The 25,532-nt window shown below is 48.8% G+C and overlaps 1 long non-coding RNA gene across 1 annotated transcript; it reads right to left on the bottom strand.

Annotated features, from left to right (window-relative positions):
* Positions 1–6,683: 6,683 nt before the first annotated feature.
* On the bottom strand, positions 6,684–9,226 carry LOC144164035 (uncharacterized). The gene is made up of 2 exons (XR_013321011.1): positions 9,123–9,226; positions 6,684–7,674 (listed from the first exon to the last, which is right to left on the bottom strand). It is a non-coding gene; the product is annotated as an uncharacterized LOC144164035 (long non-coding RNA).
* Between the last annotated feature and the right edge of the window lie 16,306 nt (positions 9,227–25,532).

Raw genomic sequence — 25,532 nt, forward strand, 5'->3', positions numbered from 1 at the left:
AGCAATCACCCTTAGGTTATGTTAGGTATGTCTTTATTGATGCCTGCAAAACGACGGCTTTTACTCGCTGCGACGCGGGCCTGGCGTCGACCTCGTGTTTGCTGTTACTCTGCACAGCGCCAAGACCCCCGGTGGCCGGGTCGCCTGGGTTTTTCGAGCTCACCCCGGGGCTGCTGGACGGCCCAAAGTTGAACGTCCTTGTCTCACTGCGTAGTGGTTCTATGAGGTTCGGCGTAAAGGTTTTGACTTCGCTTCGTGCTGACACCAGTCCGCAGACCCAGAAGATGTGCCACTGGTGTGCCAGACCCACTTTACACACTTTGCACAGACCACTCAAATAAAGTCCTTGGTGTAACACGTGCAGCGTGGCCGGCACGAGGATCGACCCGGTTCTGAGCTGCCGCAGCAACACGGCCTCCTCTCGGCTCAGTCCTTGGTTGGGGGGGGGGGGGGTGGAATTACCCGTCGAGCTAGGTTATAGCCTTAGTGATTTCGGTATATATTGCTAGGCGCTCTTTGCTCTCGAACCACCACGGACGGTTGGTCTCGGGAGAGCGGAAGGTAAGTGCACGTGCCACCGAGTGAGCCGTCCCGTTGTGGTTGAACGTACTCGCGCACTCGGCCATGTGCGCCGGGAACCGCTTGATGCGGACTTCTCTGTCTTGAAGGTAGGTCTTTCCGATGATGGCAGTCGCATAGGTGCGCACTAGACCCAGGCGCACTAGACCCAGGTGCGTACTAGACAACTTGGTGATGTTGCACCCGGCGGTAATCAACCCTTAACGGATTTCTTGTGGTGGCACACTTGACTACCGCGAAGGCATAGCAATCTCCGCTGCAGTTTTCTTAGGATTGTTTTCTACGCCCACCATAAACCCGGTGTGTCTCGGTAGAAGAGCGCCTGATTTGTTTCACAGCCGCCAAAATGAGATCACCACGCGCAAAACGAAAACTGCTGTAAACATTATTTCATTACTTGTATAGCTTACACAAAAAATGAAGTATATACACCATCCGCATATTTCAAGAAATACCAATATACCTTTGCATAGGGTTTCTTGAAATATCCAGTCATACCGTTCTAGTTGGTGTTGACACCGTTCTGCAAGTTTTGAATATACCTATTCGGTAGTTAGGTGATGATTGAAGGCTGTAAGATTTTAATTTGAGCCCTTTGGTACAATAATACTGTCGCTGTCTTAAGCAAATACTCTTCGCGGAACTTGTGGCCCTTCTAGGGACGAGGTTCTAAATGAATTTGTCACAACTCCGTTTAACGACGATGATAGGTGAATCCAAACTTATCTCATGATGAATTCTTTGGTGGGTCGATCCCACAATGGCAGTATGTGGTAATGGGGGGGGGGGGGTGTTCATCCCATTTCCAGAATACCCAAAGCAACTCACGGGAGTGCCGTAGCCTAACGGTTGCGTTTGGAGTAATGGCGTGAATCGGTACCCGCCCCTTGGCGTTCAAATCCACCATGTCCACAAGGAGCAATCATATAAATGCCGGCTTCATAACGCGATGGACTCAGGTTCCATTCCGGCAACGGGAAGCATTTTTTCTTTCACATCACCCACGATCATCCATCGCAATCGTCAGAAATGTTGGATTTTCTGCAGGGTGTATCGGCGTAGAGCAGCATCAGTGAAGACACTAAAGTTTCACTTTACACTTGAAATGTTAAGCTCACACGAGATTCGAGTCTTCAGGATCACCTCGGTGATTTGAAAGGACATGTAATCTGCTATTCACGAACTGGATGTACTACACCAAGTGCTGCTAACCCGGAAGTGTTCATTTCTAAAAGGCCTTTAGGTTGGCTTCGGAACTATCAACAATTTAAAATTGCAGCATTCATAACGTAAGGTGAATGTTGCAGCTACTGCTCTCAATTCAACTGATCACTTTCTCATATATTCTTTTGCCCATGAACCAACAACAAGTCCTCAGTGTCTTAAAATGAAGCTAATTTAAGAACGCAAGGACGGAAACACGTAATTAAGACAACTGCTTTAGTTAGGAAACCAGCCCCGTCACTAATTGTTACATTGACCACCAGTCACTAGCCGCACTTTCTTAAGCAACTACACATTTAACTGTTAGATTATTCATGAGGATACTCTTGAAATACCAGAACTCGAAAGTGTACGATTGGCAGCACTTTCCGGGGAGGCGACTGAAAAGCGCGGACTGTAGAGCTACTCCTACGTTATTATTAGGAAGACCTGAAGTTGAAGGTGCATTCACTACACGTATTTGCAAAAAGGGAGGCCACAGCACTGGCCATAGCCGGAGCTATTTTCATCGGTTCGTTCAGTGTTTTCTCGTGCTCAAGCACTATCACCGGAGTGTTTTGGGTTGTTCCTAAGCACGCGTCCACGATGATTGAGGATATGTACTAGAGTCATTTATATCGGTTGCTGAGAGGGACATATTGTTTCATAACACCCGCCGTGAGAGGGGCTTTTCGTTTGCTTGCTACCACGAAGCTTTCAGGGGCAGTAATTGGCTTGAGGCAAGCGTTATGCGGACAATACAAAGGAAGAAGTGGAAATAAAAGAAATTCCGCGCAGAAGACACCCCAAAACTGCTGTGGAAGGGCATTCACACCGGGCTCCCTCGATAAAAGCTCCAGATCAGAGAACACGGGATGGGCAATGCGCTTACCAACCAAGAGGTTGGTTGCACCAAGACGGACCCCCAAGATTGGCCTGTCCAGGTAGCGCCGAAAAGCCACAAAGTTTCGCAGAAGAAAATCACATTTTCAGAGGTGACCAATGCCCAGTTGTGGCGATGGCTGCCCGAACGTGACAGTGGTTCAGCCTGATGGCCTTTCTTCGCGTCGGTGTTTCGTACATATTATTCCAGTCTTCCCATGTAGGTATGGTATTTATTATCAAAACGAATTAAAATGATAAGTTAGCATTTAGCGCTACCACCTGTCCTTCGCCGAAAATGCGCGCTATTTGCACGTTTTATTACGGTGCAATGGTGATAGTATTGCGGTTAAACTGCATTCACGGCTTACGTGATATTCAAGAAGAATCGTAACATCTCTTTAAAGGCTTAGGAGAAAACGTTTCGTGCTTTGCAGGAAAACAGATAGTCAAAAACATTGCAAAGAAAATTTATTTCCCTGCCGCAGTGGAAACGCTTTCAAATGAGATTGAAACTTGCGCTACACATTAAACCTGATGCAAGTGGAGAAAATGAACTGTGAGTATTTATTTTCTGCCAATAGGAACACTGCTGTTAGCACAGAGGTTTGTGCCTCGAGATCTGCTTGGAATCAAGTGTCTCCAAAATTCTAAAATGGGAAGTCATTCAGCAACGTTTGAGGGAGTAATATTATCTCCAATTCTTCTTCTATATACAGGAAAAGCGAAAAATCTGCTACAACAGCTTTCTGGCGGTTTACACAGCATTAAGTTGGCAGTCCAGAATGCACCGATAAATTCGTGCTATAACTGCTATCAAACACAGACCACGTTTTACACATTTTGGTATACGGCCTAGAAATTGAGCCAATGACTAACGCTACGCACAAGCTTAGAAGGGTTGCACAAACCAATTATAATGACCATTTGGTGCTCTGGAAATGCTACCAATAATAAAAAAACTAGTCATTTATTGGTGGAAGCTTTAGAGTTTCAGCTATCCTAATGGTTTCAACATTTTAGTTGTGAAAAAGGGTTTACAACAAATTACAAATGGCCCTAGGCGAAAACAGTTTATGATATCGTCGACGTCCCAGATTTCATTCGTAGGCTCGTCTTTGTATGCGTTGATACGACTACTATACATTGGTCATGAGGCAAAAACTAAACCTTTTGGAAATAAGACTTATAGATTCGGCTAAATAAAGTCGAGAAGGTTGGAAATAGGAGCAAGTCGACGAACACCAGACGTTTTTGGAGCGGATTTTGGCTCGTAATGGGATTACAGGCCTGCTTTGGTGCAGAAGATTCTCGTGTCGTGGGTGCTCACCAGGCCCACGCGGTGTTGATTCTGTTTCCACACTTTTTGTTCAGGCGGGAGCCATCTGATGATTTCTTTCTCTTTGAATTCATGTTTATTACACATTTTCTGTGGAGATGAATTCCCAAGAGCAGCCTCCATCCTGTTGACTTACTCTCACTGGAACAAAATAGTATAAAGGGGAGCCTACCATGATAGGATAAACTCCAACAGCTAGAATGCCTTCGAAGATTCCGAATATTTAACTATTAATTCACAGGAGGAGAAAAAGGAACAACGAAAAGGTGAAAATGCTGCAGCATGAACTTACAACAGCAACTGCAACCATTCAATGTTGCATCCAAACCCATTGGGACTTTACACAAGCGTTGAACGTGAACACCGTCCAAAGAGTATGTACATTTGGAATCAAATAATTTTCGTGGTTACATTACTTGTATTCACTCGACGCACTTCAAAAACGTTTGCCTTGTATCTGCTCCTTTTGTTGCAAATGCCGCCAAAAGACGATAGTCTTTGTAGACACTTGCAAAGAAAATGCCCCCTTTTGCTTTCTCGCTCACCTCTCATGCTGTTCCTGTGCCTTCGCGCTCGTCCCCAAGTAAATACACCAATGTTTTGCTCAAGGCGATTTGAATTTACCGCGGTCCACTGTTACAGGCCGGGTTCCTCGATGCCAGCTCTGCAGTACGGCTGTGACGCGCGTAAATGGAGGCAGCCGTCTTCAAGGTTTATCGAACCGCGTGGCCGTGCTTCACGTGCCTTCCAAGCAGAACGTGGAACCTTGCTAGTGGAACAACCGATTAATCCCTGGCCAATACCCCCTTTTGGGTGCCTGCCAACATCTTTGAGTACATCATCATCATCATCTTTCGTTGCTGTGGTCGCGTGATTTTTTATATTCTGGAGTAAATGTAGAATATCATTTGCTAACGAAAAACGAAGCATCCATGAAGGTTTCAATAAACGAACACTGCAAATATCATTTGTGTACTAATTTCGTGTGTTCTATTTCGTAATGTTTGGTTCTTGTTGAACGAAGTTGACAAGTATGAACTTATAAATAGTGCTTAGACGTTTACCTTTGGCTGTAAGTATATAAGACTATTCCGCAATATCTACTTTGCTTTGTCCGGGAGGCTGAATTCAGTCACAGACAGACAGACAGACCAAAATTTCTGGGTTTAAGTTGCCCAAGAAAGACTATCGTCTTTAAAAAAGTGAACTGCATGATTGCGCTTTCTTAGACTCCTAATACACCATTTACTCTCTAATGAATGCATATGGTGGACAAAATGCTTGAACAGCCAACCGTAAACACCTGATAATTTTTGTGAGTCTTTGCATGAATGAACGTTTTTTTCATACTGTCGCGGGCTCTGGCGTACCTACTCCGCTGGTAATAGGATATACACAAATCAAAATTTTTCTGCTCGATTACCTCGGTTTTTTTAACCGTGACCTAAGCAGGGAGAGTTGGATTGTGTTGATATATTTGCGAGAGCATGGTAATAACGGCGGACTAACCAATACAAATACACAATGTGGCACGTGCGCTGTAATTCTGCTGGGTGCGCACTGGTTCAAGAAATATTCTTACGAATTTTTACTCCTCGGAATCTGTGGGAAACTTGGTGTTGCGCGACTGCCGCTCATGACCCAGATGCTATCTGGACTACTGCGCATCTGGCTCATTTCGCCCCGAAATTTGATGGTTTGTTTGGGTCATTTTGTGGTGTAACAGATTTTGCTGATCAATTCCACAAATTTCGGTGTACACCGGAAAGTCCTGAGGACACGTAAGCTTGCTCTGGTGAAGTGAGAAGGCTGGGGCATCATTTGTGGTTGGATAGTGAAACCATAGGTGTGGCTGAGCGAGTTCACGCGCTAGAAATGGGAAACGGTAAGTAGGCCATGGCTTGTCTCAGCGCCCTTAGCTAATCCACATAAATGGGTTTTGGGATACCCAGTGATTGGTAGCCAAGTTGGATGTTTCTAGTCCTTGTTCTGGTATATTTTAGCAAGCTAAATGGCAAAAGCTGATTACGGGGAGCTACGATCCTCTGTTACTTTGCACGACTTGCGCTTCGATAGAACAGCGGTGAAGGCCGTTTTGTAAATACAAAAACATGGTCTCTGGACACAATTTATTACTCTGAAGTGGTCGGTGGAACGTCTGACATGCTCTTATCGCTTTTTATTCTGTCATGTCGGGACATCGCTACGAAAAAACTGGGAACCACAAGCACTTCAACACTCTAAGAACTCGAGGAGTGCTGGGCACTCTGTCTAGGAGTAAAAACTTTTGTCCCATATTTCACTCCCTTTGGAAGCATTGGGCGACTCTTCCGAGGAGTAGTGCGTGGCGGCCGAACGAGAGGCGAAACACTCCCCGTGGGATTTACTTGCTGCTTTCGAAGCGGGGTACTTGAACCCTGTGTGGGAATTGCAATGTCATCTCCAAGACAGCGTTCCGTCACTCCCTTTAGGCGTGAATAAGCTCTATTGGCGGCGCTCCCGGATACTGCAGACGGGTACTACTACTCTCTCTTGGAAAGCATCTCGTTACGCCTCAAGAGCGTTCCGCTATTCCCCGCGAGGCAGCGTGTTTTCGCTCCGCCTGCTACTAGACCCCCCCCCCCCTCTTCCCCACGATGGTACTATAGGCAGTTACAAGCAAACAAAACAGGACAAGCTATTTTGAAACATAGAAAAGAAGAAAAAACAAGCTCAGACTTTATTTTTCAAAATACCACAACAATCGGTTCATTCTGCAATTTAACACAAAATGCAATTTATTGGGAATTAAAATATCACGGCATAAAAACGGTTCCTACTCCACATGCACACAGGAGACGTAGCGCCTATTTAGGATACATCCAAGAAAAATTCACGAATAAAAATGCAGCAAAGCAATTGAAAACACTGAAATACAAACATTAAATTATGACGATAAAAATGACATTAACATCCACAAATAAAAAAGGTACTGGCATTAGCACGAAAAGCGTCAGTAGAAATACAGCAGTGGGAGAATAGTTAACAGTATTAACATAAAACAAAATGGCCTTAGTATATCAGTGAGTGCTTCACATGGACTGGAAAAGCCAGCTCTTATTTAGCACACATAAAAAATATTTACAAATAAATTTTGCGAAAGAAAAACCTGGGACTAAAACAATTCAGCGTGGATTACTATTAACGCATTACAAGGTGCAATCAACACAAAGATACAGAGCCATTGACACGGCAACTTTGCAACAGATATATTTTGGTGGTACAATAGGAAACCGCAGGAAACATTCCCACTAGGTTTTTTAGGCGGGTGGTTCTCAAATGAGGATGCGCTAGTAAGATTTAAAAAGGCATAACTTGGTATTAAAAACAAACACGTTCGAGCTGACTGCTTCATAATGTTGGTGGCGGCCTTCAGAACAGTACCGACCAGGGCACCGTGCTTGAGCCAAAGTAACGTCTACAGAAGCAAGAAGGTGCGCTTCGCCTTTGAAGCGTATTACACAATGAACGGCCAAAACACAGACACCAGCAATGGGAACCCATCCACGATGTCCAAGGGTGTGAGGAGAAGTGTCTTGAATGCGACGGCCACTGCTGCTGACGCCTCGGGGATCTCTCCCTCTTTCTCAAAAAAAAAAAATCTTCGGGCAAGTAGCGTCTTCCCGTGGTTCCTACATAGACAGAAAGAGGGGGACAGCAAAGATAAGTTCTACAATGAAAAAAATATTAACGAGTTTGACAATTAAATGAAGTTTATTGGGTGTTAGATTAGTTTTTGCCCCGAGAGCACGCACTTAACCCGTATTGGAATGCCATACTGCTTGGCGCAGTAACCAGTCTAGATGCGGATGTGGTGACCTTGGATGCCACCACGCTCATTGTACCACTTGGCCAATGTCATGTCAGACAGCGCGCCCTACAGCTGTCCTGCCTACGCACTGCGCCCCAAACCCATTAGTGCTTACGTGTCCGTAGCTTCAACTGTTTACCCCGCTATCGTTCCCGGTATAAAAACATTGCACAAAATTTAAGGAAACATGACTCTTTTCGTAAGGTATTATCCCAGAATAATTTGCATTGGATTTTGTCCTCAGCCGACTGCAACGTAGGGCCAATTATACGTTCACAAGACTAGCGTGGAAAAGTTGCTAATGGGTCATATAGCCTTCATTCTCGAGTACGCTTCGTTGCATGCACGCTGCAGATCGCAACATTTGATGAGAACCAATAGGCTCGTTATTGAACGATCAGAATGCTCGAACGCTCGAGCGACGGCGACAACCGACGCGAAAAAAGTAATGTAATGGGTACAACAAACAGTGTGGGCGACAGCGACAAACGAAAAAAAGTAATGAATTGCTGCCAATGCCCTTAGTCGTCGTTGCTGCCGCTCGCTTGTGGGCTGCTTCTGTCCGGGAATAAACCCGCGACGGCGACGGCCCGTCGCCTGCCGCTGTCGCCGCCGTCAGCGGCCTGTGTAAAAAATTTTCGCTTGTCTGTGTCGCACACAATACCTGTTTGCCGTACACACTGAGTGAGGTTTCTCGCGTCGCTCATCGCCTTAGACGCATGTAATTACCCCTTAACAGTGCGGTGAGTACGCCCCGAAAAGTCACATTTCCGTCCATCCTGCCCTCAAGCAAAACGTAAAAAAACTTGTCTGAACAGCATTTCAGTCTGCTGCTGTACGCGCGGCGGTCACTAAAATTATTGTAATTTAGTGACTACCACGCGCTAGACGCGCTCCAATCACTCAGCCTATTGCACGCAATTCTTTGGAGCCGCGCAGGTAGCCACAGCTACTGCACGGCCGCCACTCTAACCCTAGCCACCGAGCTAAGAGTACAACGTAGCGCTGCGACTACTCGCGCGACCATGCTTCCTACCTGCGAAAACATTCCGCAAGGATACCAACACTTCACGAATCAAAGGGATTGAAACGGTGCAAGAATCGCCGCTGTTTGCTCACGGGTACAAAAGCCGCCCTTCAAAACTAAGCAACGGTCAAAATCAGTCACGAAAACGTTAGGACTAACCGCTTCCGCGGACCGAAGTACCGAGAGTAACTCTGCTTCGTTAAATACACAAGACAAGAATACGAGGTTAACTAATGGCTTACCTCTACTTCCCGCCAGCGGTTCTTCGTCCGGTAGATAAATCCAAGGTCGTAATAGCTGCGAAAGATCCCAAGCTCAGGGCGCGAAGCCTGCGACGGCCGCGGATACGGCCCGGCCATAGCGCGCGCATCGCTACACAGTGCGCATAGTTCCGAAATCGGCCTCAGCGCTGCCGACGCTGTGATGTTCGTCCGAAAGAAAAACTAGTACCACGCACGCACGCACGAATGAACGAATATACGACTTGCTCGCGTGTGCATGATGTCGCGCTGACGCACAAGCGGCCAGCAGTTAGCCAACACGCGTCGTATACTGTGTCGAAGTAAGTATGACGATAAGGGCAGATCCAACTACCCATGTTGCACGAAGCGTCTGCTTGAAAGCCCACTTCGTTCGTAGCACATTGACGTCACGGTCTGGCACGGCCTGTAAGTCGCCCGTCCGGTCTTGGCGGGTTCACCGCCTGTGTAGGTTTTTGCAGAACACGCGCACTTCGTGGCTCGCTGAAGGTGCCTTTCTCACGCGTTACCTGATCCCACGGATGTACGACGCGTTACGTATCGTGATCCACGCCTGCGCCGCCGCGCGGGGGGGGGGGGGGGGGGGGCGGGAGGTCATCATTCAAAGGCGCTTGAGTTCCAGCAACCGATCGGTGTGTACGCTTTTATCGTCGCTCGTCAGCCGACGAGATAGTTTTCACCGTAGAGGGTGTATTTGAGATGCCCTCGCAGTGGTATCGCCTGTTCCTCACACTCCGATCTTGCAGATAGGCCCCATGTTGCTGTTAATACCGGTTATGTATACAGATTTCCTTTATTTAACCTAATAAAAGCTATCGTATGTACATGCCTATCTCGGCGACACTAGCCACGGTTGTTGGGTCGGGTTCGTGTTGCGCTTGCAGCTTCAGCTATCAAAAGAGCGCGGACTTCACTTCTTGCAACACCATTTTTCTCAATCGATCTCAGATTTACAATCCGTTTTTTTTAGCTCGACTAGGCGCGGGACAAGCGTACGTCTATAAAACTCTTTCAAAGCAACCGTCTGCAGCGGTCCGTAGATTAGTTCCTTCGGTTTGCCGCCTGCCGCCACTGAACGCTGCGAGCAATCGTTACACGAATTCATATTCTTGCACGTTTAGAATGCGCGGCAGAAGTAATCGGGCGCTTTTTACACAGCCGCTTTATATAATATATTCTTATGCAAATAAAACATCGCTGATGAGTTGGTGTGCGCAGATGGCAGGAGTGCATCTCCATGCTTACTCCCGCACTGGACAAGAATGAAATTGCAATTCTACTCTTCGTACTGGAGATGGGAGACGATGCGCAGGTTTACTCTTCACTGGTGCGGGAGCAGAACTGGGGCTGCACTCCGCCGCGCACGAGAAGAGTACGCGGTCAGTTTTGCTCTCCTCCTCATGGGGAGCGAGCATTGCATCCAACTCCCCGCAGCTTTCGAGGGGAGTCCACCAACGCTTGCAAGAGTACAATGACGGTTGGACTCTTCAACTGCTCCCCCGATTTCTTAGAGTGAACCTATACATCGGCTAAACGATGACCTGTTATATCTATCAGCGAAGAAACACGTATATTCGACAACCACGTGATTTCAAGTGACGCCGTAGGATGTTGCTGTCGGCAGGAATCCTCTGCTGTCGGCAATTTAAACACAGGGTTCATTTGAAGCGTTCTTCTGCAGCTACCGATGTTGGCGGTGCACCTGGAGGTGTCCCATCCCGTTTCTGTTGTGTCGCTGCAGGGGAGTGTGGGATCCTAGCGCTTAAGCATTCTAACCACCTAGCCGTTTAGGTGTGCACTTGGTCTATCGGTGCCCACAAAAGAAAACGCCGAAAAAGCTCCTCCGGCGCAAGGCACGCGGCCCGACCAAAACCCAGCCGTCTTGATGGAGCCAAGTCTTGCCTACTTGCTGCTACTTAGAGCCAAGTCGTACTAAGTCTTGCCTAAAAAGGTCTAGCGGCACCACTACACCTTTAAGATCACTGTACCTCGCGTTCATGGCTGGATCTCTGGCGTGTACGACTCATCGCCTGCTCACGTAAGTTCGAGCATGAAGTAGGCAGCATAGAACAGCTCACTATAACGACGCAGAGTTCGCTAAGCCGGTTGGCGCCGGTTCCAGCGCGTGCTAACGTGGTACACTTCGGGGGAAGGTGAAAGACTGCGAACAAACAATATGGGACTGCCAGTCATGAAGAAGTTTCCTTTGAAAGTATTTATTTCCACCGCTTCCCGCAGCCCCGTTACATCACATCAAGAGTCGGGAGGAGATTTTACAACGGTGTGTTTCACCTACTGTGGGGCCGTGTCTATTTACCTAGCTAGCTTTGTGTTACGACATTAAATTTATGTTCCACGTATTACTCTGGTGCTTTAGAACCGCACGACCTCTCCCGTGGAATATGCACGGTTTGCTAATTTCGCCTTCCTAATTAAAGTAGGGCAAGATGGGTTCACTGTATATGTGCGATCTCGAAACGACGATACGTTCTTCCGGCGCTGCAGCATTTCAAAGCGGCGACCCCTTCATGACGCCTGTTTCGGGAGGAGCACAAAAATGTGTTTCCAAAAAAGGCATACTTGCACACTGTAAACTATCCTGCCAGATGTACTCTAAAAGGCAAACTTTACATTCACTCAAGAAGACAGAATGGTTTGTCGGGATCTCCAGTATTCCCGAAATCCTTTATGACCCAGTCTCCCCAAAGAAGCATCCTTGATGCCTTACAACAGAGCGAGAGCCGCACCACTGTTCGCATGGTCGGCAGTTGTTGCAATTGGCTGAGGTACGCAATTTTGGTGGGTGCCTCTGTGTGTTTCCGTACGTGCTTGAGGCGCAGTGTGCTTCCGCCTACGAGCAGACATTCACACAATAAGTGCCTACGTAAAGTTCCTCCTTTTTGCCCGAGATATCCACTGTCAGCGGCCGGCAACTAGGAAAATGCGAATTTTACTTCGTCCAACAAAAGAAGCACATCGTTATTGGGGAGTTACAAGCACTCCCTCTTGAAATGTGGCAATACTTCTGGCTGTTTTCTGTTAGTCTCTTCAGTTTCATAGCCCAAAAAATGTAACTGCGCTTATTGTTATAATTTTTCATGCACATTGCAAAAAAGAAAAAGCGTTTTTCACGCAGTATTTTCTACCATGCGTTCCGTGCTTCAGTAAAATAAAAAGTCACAAGTAATGTAGTTGAAGCAATGTTCCACGGACGTTGCAAGTGTTGTATATGTGGAACCTATACGTTACTGAAAACGTATAAAGAAACAACTCTAGTGCAGGAACAAAGTTGAATTAATCTTTTCAACAAAAATGTTTGCCACGACAGAACGCTGCAGACGCATCTTCAGGGAATTTTGTTGAATGTATTTGAGAGAAGATGTTATAACTGCCTCCATAACAACACAGTGTAACGTACGCAATCCAAAGCTGTTGTTGTCCTGGCACAGCAGAGCATATAAACGGGTAATATTTCCCAAGCCAATGTTGTGCCCAGCAAAAAAAAAAAAACCTTAACAACAACAGCTGGAGTTTTCTTCCAGAAAACACTACCTCGTCAGAGTTGCAATGCCGGAGGGAAAATGTGTAAATCCAAAACAGTTTCGCTTCACAGTTTTCGCTGCTGAGATAGAGATAGAGAGATAACCTTTATTGTCGAGTGCAATCAAGAGGAAGCGGGGTCGCCGGCGTGGTCCTGAAGGCGACAGTGGTGTCTCGGTGAACGAAGGAAATTTGTATCTCGGGACGCGAGCTACACAGCGCACCCTCCCACTGCACCTAACATCTTATGGAGGGGTATGAACCCTTTGTACATGCCCACATGGAATGCGACACGGCGGCTCGAGCACCGCAGGAGGCTAGTTGGGGAGAAGAATAGTGCGGTATCCTCAACAACACCGTTATCATCAACATCATTAGTCTATCTAAGCCCACTGCATTGCAAAGGCATCTGCCTTACATCGCCAAACATTCCGGTCCCGTGCTAACTTTGACCAATTTATCCCCGCAAACTTCATTATATCATCTGCTAATCTAACTTTGTGCCGCCCCTGCCACACTTGCCTTCTCTAGGGTTCCACTATTGCCTTAATGACCAACAGTTACCTTGCCATCGCATTACATGCCCTGCCCACACCCATTTATTATTCCTCATTTCTGATAATATTGCCGCGAACCATACATTGGGTTTGTTTATTTGTGTTTTGCTTTTACCGCCCGGCTGCGCCGGTCTGTGTTATCTCTGCGCCAAGGGAAGCGCGTGTTCCATTCTTTCTTTCTGTGCCGCATGTGTTATCTGTTGGGATAGGGAGAGCATTCCGATCTAACGTGAACAGCCCAGAATAATCTTCTTGGATCTACTATGTTCTCGATGCGAATCGACGTTTCGAGAACCACGCGCGCCAAAAGATAAAAAGCCTGCAGTGCGGACGCCGGGGCATTCGATTCGACGACACTCGCCTGTGCAAGTCACTTTGTTGACCGCTGCTTCGCCGCCTCTGTATTCTTTTGAGTTGTTAGGGGAGCACAAGTTCGCTCCAATAAACGTGTTTCTCATTCAACACCACTGCATCGTCCTTGTCTTCGTGACATCTGGTGGAGGTGCTGGGTACGCACCCTTCATGCCCACTACAACCTCGAAAAGCCGCCAAGCCAGTCCAACAAGAGCCAGCCCCCGCCTGCAAGATTTACCGCCCGAGTTCGGTCTTCTGCCAGAAGGGCCCAAGAGAAGGAACGCTGCAACCAACACCATGGTGCAAGAAACAACGTCGCCAATCATCCTGCAGCAGCCCCGAGAACCGCCATCGTTCCGGGGAGCCCCCGCTGAAGACCCCGAAGAATGGTTGGAGAAGTTGGAGCGCGTCCGCATCTTCAACAGGCGGGACGACGAAGAAACTTTCCGGCATGTCTTCTTTTACTTAGAAGATGCTGCTCGAACTTGGTTCGAGAACCATGAGAGCTCTCTGACCAACTGGACTCAATTCAAGAGGGAGTTCCTTAAGACCTTCACTACCGTGGTGAGAAAAGAGCGAGCTGCGCTTTTGCTTGAAACTCGAACGCAGCACCCCAACGAAGGAGTCGTGATTTTCGTTGAGGAGATGAAGCGACTTTTTCGTCGTGCGGACCCTGAAATGACCGAGGAAAAGAAGCTCAGGTTTCTAATGCGAGGAGTGAAGCAAGAGCTTTTTGCTTGTCTAGTCCGTAACCCTCCGAAGACAGTGGCCGAATTCGCGTCTGAGGCGGCCGCGATGGAGAAGACGCTAGAAATTCGAACGAGGCAGTACGACCGCCCTGTCAACGCGCTGTTCTCGGAGACCATCGGTGCTGCAGATGGAAGCTCCGATACATTGCGAGAGACCATCCGAGCAGTGGTCAGGGAGGAGCTTCGGAAGCTTTTTCCAACGACGCCGCAACCTCAAGTGGCTTCCCTGACCGACGTAATCCGAGAAGAAGTCCAAAACGCACTGGGAACTTCTACGCCGTCGGAAGCACCCCGCGAACCACAAGCCATGACCTACTCCTCGGCTGTTCGTCAACCCCGCCCTGCTCCAACCCGTCGTCAAGAGGCTGAGCCATACCGCCGTCCAACGCCGCCCGCCCGACGCCCTGTAGACCAATACCAGACGCCAAGGAAGACCGACGTGTGGCGAACGCCCGATAATCGCCCGCTGTGCTACCACTGCGGAGAGGCCGACCACATCTACCGTCGCTGTCCCTACAAGAGGCTCGGTTTGCGAGGGTTCTCCGTCGACGCCCCACGCCCCCGATACGGCCAGCGCCCTGCTGAGATCGAAGAATACCTCTCCAACACCAACCGAGGACCAGCCCGCTTCAACCGTTCACCGTCGCCCTACCCGTCTCAGTCACCAAACCGCCGCAGCACTGCTGACTTCTCACGTGGAAGGTCCCCCAGCCCACGCGGGGGAACTAAAAGCAGCAACTTCGGGAGGTAAAGTTGCACAACGGCGGAAAAATGAAAACCCTCCAACGACGCAGCGACTAGCTGAAGACCATCATTCACGACATGCCCTCATCCCGACGACCCGACCTAGCCCTAACGAGACTCCTGAACACGACGACAGCTACACGGCGCGACGCGTACCCGACCTGACCAAGACGTCCGTTGAGAAGACGACGACAACGACGATGCACAGTGCCCGACCATCAACACGTACAAGCAGAGATACGACGCCCCGACGAACCCGCAACTCGAGTACGACTGCATCTGACGTCAAGGTGTCCATCGACGGCTTTGACGTAGTCGCCCTCGTAGACACGGGAGCTGACTATTCGGTAATGAGCGGACCATTTGCGTCTAAACTGAAGAAAGTTATGACCAGATGGGACGGTCCGCACATACGCACAGCAGGAGGCCACCTCGTGACGCCAAGTGGAACGTGCACATCGCGCGTCACCATAGACGGCACAACGTACCCTGCGGCGTTCGTCGTTCTGCCTAACTGCTCCCGCGACGTGATTCTCGGAATGGACTTTTTGACGGACAACGGCGCAATAATTGATCTGCAGACCAAGTCGATAACATTTTCCTCCAATCACTCCACGACACCGCAGCCGAACCCCGATCACCGTGCTGCTGTCAGGATCGCCGACGATCACATCACCCTGCCACCCCGCGCAAGCTTGATGATCGCCGTCTACTGTGAGGATGCTGCTTCTGACATCGACGCTATCGTAGAGAGTGATCGAAGGTTGCTTCTCGACCGCGGTGTCTCCGTCGCAAGAGGCATTGCGCACTTTAAGCAACGCCAATCTCACGTTTTGGTCACTAATTTCACCGAAGAGTACCAGCATTTAAACAAGGGAGCTGCAATTGCGTTCCTCGAAGAAACGCAAGAAGCAAGTGATGTGATCGCAGTCGCTGACTTTGAACGCACACCCGTAGAAACATTAAAGCTCCCGCAGCCATTCGACGTGAATCCGGCGCTACCGCAAGAACAACGGAAAAAATTATTGGCTTTGCTGCGTCGCTATAGCGAATGTTTTTCGTCGAGCGCAAAACTACGTCAGACCCCTCTAGCGAAGCACCGAATAATAACCGAAGATGGAGCCCGACCTACCCGACAGTCACCGTACCGCGTCTCTTCACACGAACGGGAAGCCATCCGGACTCAAGTCGACGACATGCTGAGCGATGACATTATACAGCCATCGAAAAGCCCCTGGGCTGCGCCCGTCGTACTCGTAAAGAAAAAAGACGGCACATTAAGGTTTTGCGTTTACTACCGGCGACTGAGCAAAATCACGAAAAAGGACGTGTACCCCCTCCCCCGAATCGACGACGCCCTCGACCACCTCTGCCACGCGAAGTACTTCTCATCGATGGACCTGAAGACCGGCTACTGGCAAATTGAAGTGGACGAGAGAGACCGGGAGAAGACTGCCTTTATAACCCCAGACGGCCTATACGAGTTCAAGGTGATGCCGTTTGGGCTGTGCACAGCACCAGCGACGTTTCAAAGAGTCATGGACACTGTGCTAGCTGGCCTTAAGTGGCACACCTGCCTCGTATACCTCGACGACGTAGTGGTATTCGCCCGGACTTTCGACGAACACCTTGCGAGGTTGGAGTCTGTACTCGAGGCCATTCGTACGTCGGGGTTGACGCTGAATCCTGAAAAGTGCCGTTTCGCATACGGGGAACTCAAGTTCTTGGGCCACGTCGTCAACGCCGCGGGAGTCCTACCTGACCCGGCAAAAACTTCAGCCATTGCGAACTTCCCAAGGCCAAAAGACAAGAAGGGCGTGCGGAGATTTCTCGGGCTGTGCGCATACTACCGGCGCTTCGTCGCAAACTTCGCACGCATTGCAGAGCCACTCACGCGCTTGACGAAAGATAGCACCCCTTTCAGCTGGGAAAACGACCAAGAAAAAGCATTCGGCGAGCTGCAAAAACGCCTGCAAAGCCCGCCCGTGCTCGCTCATTTCGACGGAAATGCCGAAACGGAAATGCATACGGACGCCAGTGATATAGGCTTGGGTGCCGTCCTTGTCCAAAAGCAAAGCGGCTGCGAAAGGGTAATCGCCTATGCTAGCCGTGGTCTGTCGAAGGAGGAGAAAAACTATTCTGCCTCTGAGAAAGAGTGCCTGGCTATTATATGGGCGATTTCAAAATTTCGCCCATACGTGTATGGAAGGCCATTCAAGGTTGTAACAGACCACCATGCGCTGTGTTGGCTCGCCAATTTGAAGGACCCCTCTGGCCGTCTTGGGCGGTGGAGCTTGCGCCTGCAGGAGTTCGACGTTACAGTCGTCTATAAATCCGGCAGGAAACACTCCGACGCCGACTGCCTGTCCCGCGCCCCCGTCGACCCACCACCACAAGACTCTGATGAAGACAGCGCGTTCTTCGGGATCGTGACGGAGAGCGACCTAGCCGCCCAGCAGCATGCCGACCCCGACTTACGCGTCATAATCGAGTACCTCGAGGGATGCAACGTTGCCGTTCCTAGGACCTTCAAACGCAGTTTACCAGCATTCAGCCTGAGAAACTCCGTCCTTGTGAAGAAGAATTTCAGCCCCGGAACAAGAGCGAATTACCTTCTCGTCATCCCCGCGGACCTTCGTGATGAAATTTTGGAAGCGTGCCACGACGACCCGTCTTCCGGACATCTGGGCACAGCCCGCACTATTGGAAAAATCAAGGCGAGGTACTACTGGCCCGGCCTTACCTGTGACGTCACCCACTACGTCCGGAGCTGCCGTGACTGCCAGCGACGAAAAACGCCGCCGACAAGACCCGCCGGACTTCTGCAACCGATCGCCGTCCCATCGAGACCATTTCAACAGATTGGAATGGACCTTTTAGGCCCGTTCCCTACGTCACGATCACAGAACAAGTGGATTGTCGTAGCGACAGACTACATGACGCGCTACGCAGAGACCGCCGCTCTTCCGAGGGGGACTGCACAAGAAGTGGCGAAGTTCTTTATAAGCCAAGTTGTGCTGCGACATGGAGCCCCGGAAGTCCTAATCACAGACCGCGGAACGGCATTTACTGCGGAGCTGATGCAAGGAGTATTACGCTACAGCAACACGGATCACCGAAGAACGACGGCGTACCACCCCCAAACGAACGGACTAACAGAACGTCTGAACAAGACAATCGCAGATATGCTGTCAATGTACGTTGACGTTGAACATAAGACTTGGGACGAAGTGCTCCCATATGTCACGTTTGCGTACAACACGGCTATCCAGGAGACGACACAGCTGACGCCGTTCGAGCTTGTCTACGGTAGAAGGCCGACTACGATGCTCGACGCCATGCTTCCGCACGTAGAAGACGACGACCTCAACGCCGACGTCCACGGATATCTTCAACGTGCGGAGGAGGCCCGCCAGCTCGCTCGAGTTCGTATAACGGACCAGCAGCTGGTGGATGCGGGCCGCTACAACCTCCGACGCCGAGACGCCGAGTACCAACCAGGGGATCGTGTGTGGGTTTGGACTCTCATCCGACGACGCGGACTCAGTGAGAAGCTCCTGCGACGGTATTTCGGACCCTACCAGATTCTACGACGTGTTGGCCAACTTACCTACGAAGTGATCCCCGATGGTGACTCCGGCACATCACGACGACGCACGCGGCCTGAAGTCGTCCACGTGGTTCGCTTAAAACCTTTCTACGGACGATGACGAACTTTTATTTTCATTTGTTCGGACTGTCGCTTATGTTAGCATCGGGTCGATGCACTCTTAGAGGGGGGGGTAATGCCGCGAACCATACATTGGGTTTGTTTATTTGTGTTTTGCTTTTACCGCCCGGCTGCGCCGGTCTGTGTTATCTCTGCGCCAAGGGAAGCGCGTGTTCCATTCTTTCTTTCTGTGCCGCATGTGTTATCTGTTGGGATAGGGAGAGCATTCCGATCTAACGTGAACAGCCCAGAATAATCTTCTTGGATCTACTATGTTCTCGATGCGAATCGACGTTTCGAGAACCACGCGCGCCAAAAGATAAAAAGCCTGCAGTGCGGACGCCGGGGCATTCGATTCGACGACACTCGCCTGTGCAAGTCACTTTGTTGACCGCTGCTTCGCCGCCTCTGTATTCTTTTGAGTTGTTAGGGGAGCACAAGTTCGCTCCAATAAACGTGTTTCTCATTCAACACCACTGCATCGTCCTTGTCTTCGTGACAATATGTTCTTATCACGCGTTTGTTGCCTGACCAACTCCGTTCTCTTCTTGTCCCTTAAGTTTACACCTATCAAGTTCCGTTCCATTGCCCGCTGTGTCGTCCTCAATTTGTGTTGAACCCTTTTAGTGAGCCTCCACGATTGTGCCCCGTTGGTAAGTACCGGTAAGATTCAGTTATAATGCACTTTCTTCTTCGCAGACTGCCATTCATTATCTGACAATGCTTGTCGAATGACCTCCACCCCATTCTTAACCCTCCAATAATCTCTGCCTCATGTTTGGCATCCGGGGTCACAACTTAGCCTAAATATGATTTTGCTTATCACTTCCTCTTCCTCTCCACCTACCTCAAACCGCTGTGCTGTCCCGATGTTTTGAGCATTACTTTAGTTTTGTTCATATTAATTTTCAGCGCCACGGTTCTACTCTGTCTGTCCAGTGCGCTAAGCATACTTTGCAATTCGTGCCGGGAGTTAGTTAGCAAGGCAACGTCATCAGAAAATCTGAGGTTACTGAGGTATTTTTCGTTAACCTTTACGCCCACCAGTTGCCAATCCAATGTTTTAGATACCTCTTGTAAAGATGGTGTGAATAACATTGGAGTGATTGCGTCTGCCTGTCTGGCCCCCTTCCTTAAAGGTATTTGTTCTCCTTGTGAAGGACTATGGCTGCCGCGGACCCATTGTAGATATACTCCAGCAGTCTCCAACCTCTAGTTGGATGGACATAGTTGTGTAATGCGCGACACGAAATAGTGTCGGTTTGCACTTGCCACAACGTGCGTTTTCCGCCTCGATTGAAGCTCACATGAGCAGGGGCGTGGAGGTGGGAAGAGGAAGGCGCGGCGGGCGAGATGGTAGTGATTTTCCAAGTCCTAATAGCTGAGTAGGCTACCTCGAGCCGATCTGTCACCGTGTGACGGGACGATACTAGAGCCCACTGAGATAGTGAATTCTCCAGCAGTAGTGCGGGTGGCCTAGGTATCCCCCCCCATCGTCCATCTGGGCTGCGGCTCAGATCAGTTGGGTCGGGGGGGAGGAGAGGAGGGCGGGCGTGTATTGTGGAGAGAATTTGGAGGGCGTGCGGGGTTGTTATTCCCCGGCGAAATGTTTAATGCTGTATTCGAATCAGAGATTACAAGGAGGAGGTGCACTTTGTTTCTAGGCTCGTGCAATCGGCGTCTCTTCCGCCGTCGCAGGACAACTGGTACGGACGGACAGTAAGCTGGGAGGCGGGTCACTTGTCGGTCGACTATGCCCTGCATGTACGTCGTGGTGTCGATAGTTCGTAGCATATACATAGAAGATATGTGGTGTTATTAAAAATCGCGTAGAGAGCTTCCATTCTCTATCTCCTAACTACGCTTGTGATTAACGGGGTGCATGTTGCGCTGTATGTGGGGGACTATAAACAGGCATCGGTAACCCGGATAATAGGGAGTATCAGGGGGGCGCCGCACCACGTGGTCTTGTACATACTTTCCGGCACAGGTGGCCAAAAGTCTCCACAGCTGAATAATATGCTGAATTTTAACGAGTTCTTCCGTGGTATTGTCGATCCCCTGACGCTTGCGTCTAGAAGTGGATGCGTACAGGGGTATTTTAACACAGACAATCTATTTTCTTGAGCTTCGTTTTTAGGAAGTAGTGCTTTTAAAAGTAGCCTATTTTAGACAACCGCATCATTTAATCACTATTTATGGAGTAAAGTTTGTTTGACACAGACAGCACAAGCAAAATGAATAAAAGACTATGCCAAGGGCGCCGCTGGGTCTTCGGGCGTTGTCTTCCACTATAAAAAAATTGGCCGCGTATCTGCTCTTTTGTTGCAAATGTCGACAAAAGACAATAGACCTTAAGGAGTTTTGCCAAGTAAATACCTCTCTTTGCTTTCCCGCTCACCTCTCATGCTGTTTCTGTTCTACCCCATTCCCTTCAAGGTAAAGATGCCAAAGGTTTGCTTAAATGATTTTAAATTTACCGTATTCCACGGCTCCAGGCCAGGTGTCTCGTTGCCAACGCTGCCGTACGGCGACGACGAGCGTCAATCGAGGCGCCCTACTTCAACGTTTATAGATCCAATTTTCCCTACTCCACTTGCGTTGCGAACAGAATATGGAGCCTATATAGTGGAACCTTTCGTAACTGTTGCCGGTTGATTCCTTAAAATGCCGCAAGAAGCTATAGTGGCGCTAACGACAGCAGGCGACAGCGGAGTGAATTTTGTTTAGTTTATGAAGTATTTAATTTCGCAAAAATCAAGCATGTATGACTTTTTATAAAGGAACACTGCAAATATCACTCCTGTATTAATTTGTTGTCGTATATTTGCGTAATTTCTTGCTCTTCTTCAACAATGTTGAGAAGTATGAAAATTAGAACGGACTTAGACGGGTAGATTGAGCAGTGACTATATAAGTCTATGGCGCAGGCATTGTTTTAATTTGGCCGGGTGGCTGAATAGAGTCACAGACAGACCAACAGACAGACATAGTGAGACCCAAATTTCTGGGTTCAAGTCGCCCAAGAAAGACTATCGTCTTTAAAAACTAGTTCCGCGGCAGCATGTCCGCCTTAGTTATGTCAATTTCGGCTTTTTTTCCGTCACTGCGCAGTAGCTTACGTTTTTGCGCCCGGACTTTCGTAAGGTTCTGTGTTAGATTTAGATGGTAAAATAACCACCAATAGCACTTCTTTCTGCAAAATTGGCGTGTATTTATGACAGCGTTTTGTCCATAGGTAGTGTCTCAGCACTCGCCGTGTTCTGTTTCGGAACCATCACCATTAACCATTAATACTAAACGTCCGCAATGAGGATTCCAAGTTACAAGTTTACGATACCATACAAAAGCAAGGATGCCAATGCGATTGCACGTTTATTTAAGTCCTTTTAATACGAGCGACGTATACATGGACTAAATCCCTGGGGCTTAGAATTAATTCCTAAATTGCTTGGCCCGTACTACATAAACATGGAAAATATTCTCTGTTACTGGACAGGATTTACTAAAAAGCTCTATTTAGTGGAGAAAAAACGTTCTGTATTTTCGTTCATGGGAGCACTGTGAATCCTTGGCGTAGCAAGATATAGTTTTCGTCAATATTATACGAAGTCGGGAAAAAATTGAAAAAGCTTGCGCTCAGGCGATTTATTTGTAATTTTGCGCTTCAGCAAAGCAGAATGGACATTTGTTTTGTTCACTGAACTCTGCTGAAAAATAGCACACGTAGCAGCCGAGGACTTGTTGAGGGAAGAACTGTTATTTTCACACAAAAAACACACTTCATTGAAAACGAACCATCTTTTACCAGAAAATTCCTGAATAATTTTTGGAACTTGAAAACACGACATGTATCACTGTCCGAAATTTGCTATCCAGTTGTCGGGTGAGAAAAAGTACGTCTTTTATGTAGAGCAGCGCACAATACTGCTACGTGGCGGACTATAAACTATAAGGTTGCGAACTCATAAGTTGCATAGTTGCACGAACTATCAGTTGCGCACGGTGTGTTTTACTATATTTACATGGCGGCTATCACAGAACTTGAACCGGAGCCACGCCAGCCACTCCCTTATGGTCGTCGACGGTGGCCGTCGAAGGGGGCGTCGGGCATCATCCACCTGTCCTTTCACAATACATGATACGTCTACGAGCTCCTGTAAACGTTGAACATTACCTGAAATTGTCTGTTAACCCCTTGCTGTAATAAACAAAAAGAAGGAAAATAGTTTGTGTGTTGGCGTTAACACTATACTCAAACAGCCAAAATTGTCAGTTTTTGACGAAATGAGGTGTCAAAAAAAATTCCTGCGCACAAATCAATTCCCCACTGAATGAAAAAACTCCCACCTTCCCTCGCGGGAACCCCTGTGTAGATGCGACGCATAGGGAGTTCACGTTGCAGCGTTGGACAGCGGAGGAACGGCGCTGGAACGATGGAGCGGAGCGGCGCAGGCACCGCGTTTTATAGCGCGCATAACGGTGAGGGGACACGCCGGCGCCAGTGCGTCTGCCACGGCTATGACGCAACACAATCCAACACAATCCACTTTAATACAATCCAATCCAAATCCAAGCCAAGCCAAGCCAAGCCAATCCATTCGAATCCAATCCAATGCCCCTCGCGAGAGAGTGTTCGCTATCGGACAGGGGAGGGGGTGAGCGGCGGAGTGCGCAGCTCACGCGGCGAGGAGAATGGGGGAGGGGCGGACACCGACAACAACGCCGACGCCGGATGCAGGTAGAAGGCGAGTGAATGAGATGTAGTCGCATCTAATATGTACCGGTGAAACAAATGTGTAGAGGACGAAAGAAGGGTGGCACCGCTCAGAACGTTCGCGTGGTTCTCGGGAGACCGAAACACGCTCTCTTTGTACACCTCTGCAGTAACTCATAGGTCATCATCGCGAGAAACGCGGTCCCTGTGATTTGAGCGCTGCAGCAGACACAGTGTTTCAAGTGCAGAGCACTTTACTGGCTCGCTTTGTCGTCGTAGCTCGCTCGTTGGACCCAAGTAGAGCCAAAGGGCGCTGCGCGTAGCGGCTGTCGTCGCGGCGGAACCCAGATGCTTCGAAAGCCAAGCGGTTCATATAGTCGTAACCGTTCGAACCTCGTGAACCGTTGGCGCTTGCCATACATCTCCTCGTTGTTTGGCGCAAAGAAAACTGTACGTCCTTTTGAGCCGAATATTTACATTATTAACCAGCAGCGCCCACGTTCATCTAGTTAGGAATGCTCGTTGGGTAGCTTTTTACGACAGGAAGCGAAGAAACGTGGTAATGCAACCACGGCACGGGCGGGAGGAAAAGCAAGCACAAAGGAACAGGACTTCCACTGGCGCAGCTTCAGGGAGGGGGTGCGCGAGCACTGCGATGGCGGGAAATTTGAATTGCATTGGGGGTAGCAGTGAGCGGATAACGGCGCTAGAGCTCATCATGGCGAAGCAGTGCTCTGCACTTCCGACAGCTTTCACATTCAGTGGAACGACTTTGTTTTACAGCGAAGCTAATAACCTCTCATTGGTCAGAAAATTTTGTCTCGTAAAAAAGAAATCTAGGCGGGATCCAGCTGTTCTAGCCAAAGAAGCGGGGTGCATGCGTCAGGATAGGCAGCACGCAGCATTTGCCGTCACATACGCCCTACGCGATCTTTATTTTCAATCAGGCATACAGCATACAGCATAAACTTGTGCTTTCATTAAAAAAAAACACGAAGTACGCATAGAAACCGCACGATATATGGTAAAGCGCCTGTTAACAAGGCGACCCCCTATGTGTCCGTGGGAAATACTAGGCTCACTCGCGAAAAGGGGGATTGACGTCATTCGACGTCGAGGACATGCGTAAGGCTCTGCCGCCAGAGAAGCCGAGCGGAAATTACAAACCCGCCTAGACGACGGGGAATATTTCATAGCCTCCCGCATCAGCATGTGTACTAGATTACAACAGCGTCAGAGGACATCTACGTTCGCGGGGCGGGCTGGCGCCCATTTTTTATTTGTTCTTTCGTTGAGTTTGGTTTTTGGGCGGAATGTTTATACGGTTCAAATAAAAGGCGGCAACCCAAAGAGAGAGCCGGAATCGCTTCGGCGACCTCATGGAAGCACCCAAAAACATTTTCGCAGCTTGGGGCACTCTCCAAACAACAGAGAGTCTTTAGAGTGAGATTTGTACTTCTGTGATGGGGCCGAAGCAGAAGAGCTCGGCTCCTTTATTTCGCCGCTTCTGAAGAAGAATGGAAGAAATGGTTCTAGCAAAAGTTTAAATTCTTAAATAAAGCAAATTTCTCGCTGCATATATGTTTGCTACGCTGCAAGTGTTGTCCAAAGCGACAATGTTTTGCCAGCCCTGGCCGATAACAGCCTCTTCTCTATCCTCTCGTACTCCTCGCGTTCTTTCTTTCCCCTCTCCTTCCTGCTGTAATAAATGCTGAGGAGGTTAGCTCAACTTGATTCAATTTTCCCTCCTTCCCACTATATATGAGCCTTCTTTGGGTATCTGAAGAAGGTCGACTTCGCTATCTTTTGTTTAGTGTTTACTTTACTGTTTCTCTATTCAGTGGCTTTTCGGAGGCTTTGTAACTACCATACTAAGACCAATATAGCATTTGTGATAACTGAAGCGATGCCGGTACTTTCTTTGTATACTCATGTTTTGCTTGAAATATGCCTATGAAATATGAACTATGCGAAGAATGATCCACACAAAGAGAGAGAGAGAGAGAGAGAGAGAGAAAGAGG

Source organism: Haemaphysalis longicornis, unplaced genomic scaffold (assembly GCF_048455015.1).
Source record: "Haemaphysalis longicornis isolate Haplotype H1 unplaced genomic scaffold, Haemaphysalis longicornis Haplotype H1 scaffold_13, whole genome shotgun sequence".
In the NCBI taxonomy this organism is placed as follows: Eukaryota; Metazoa; Arthropoda; class Arachnida; order Ixodida; family Ixodidae; genus Haemaphysalis; species Haemaphysalis longicornis.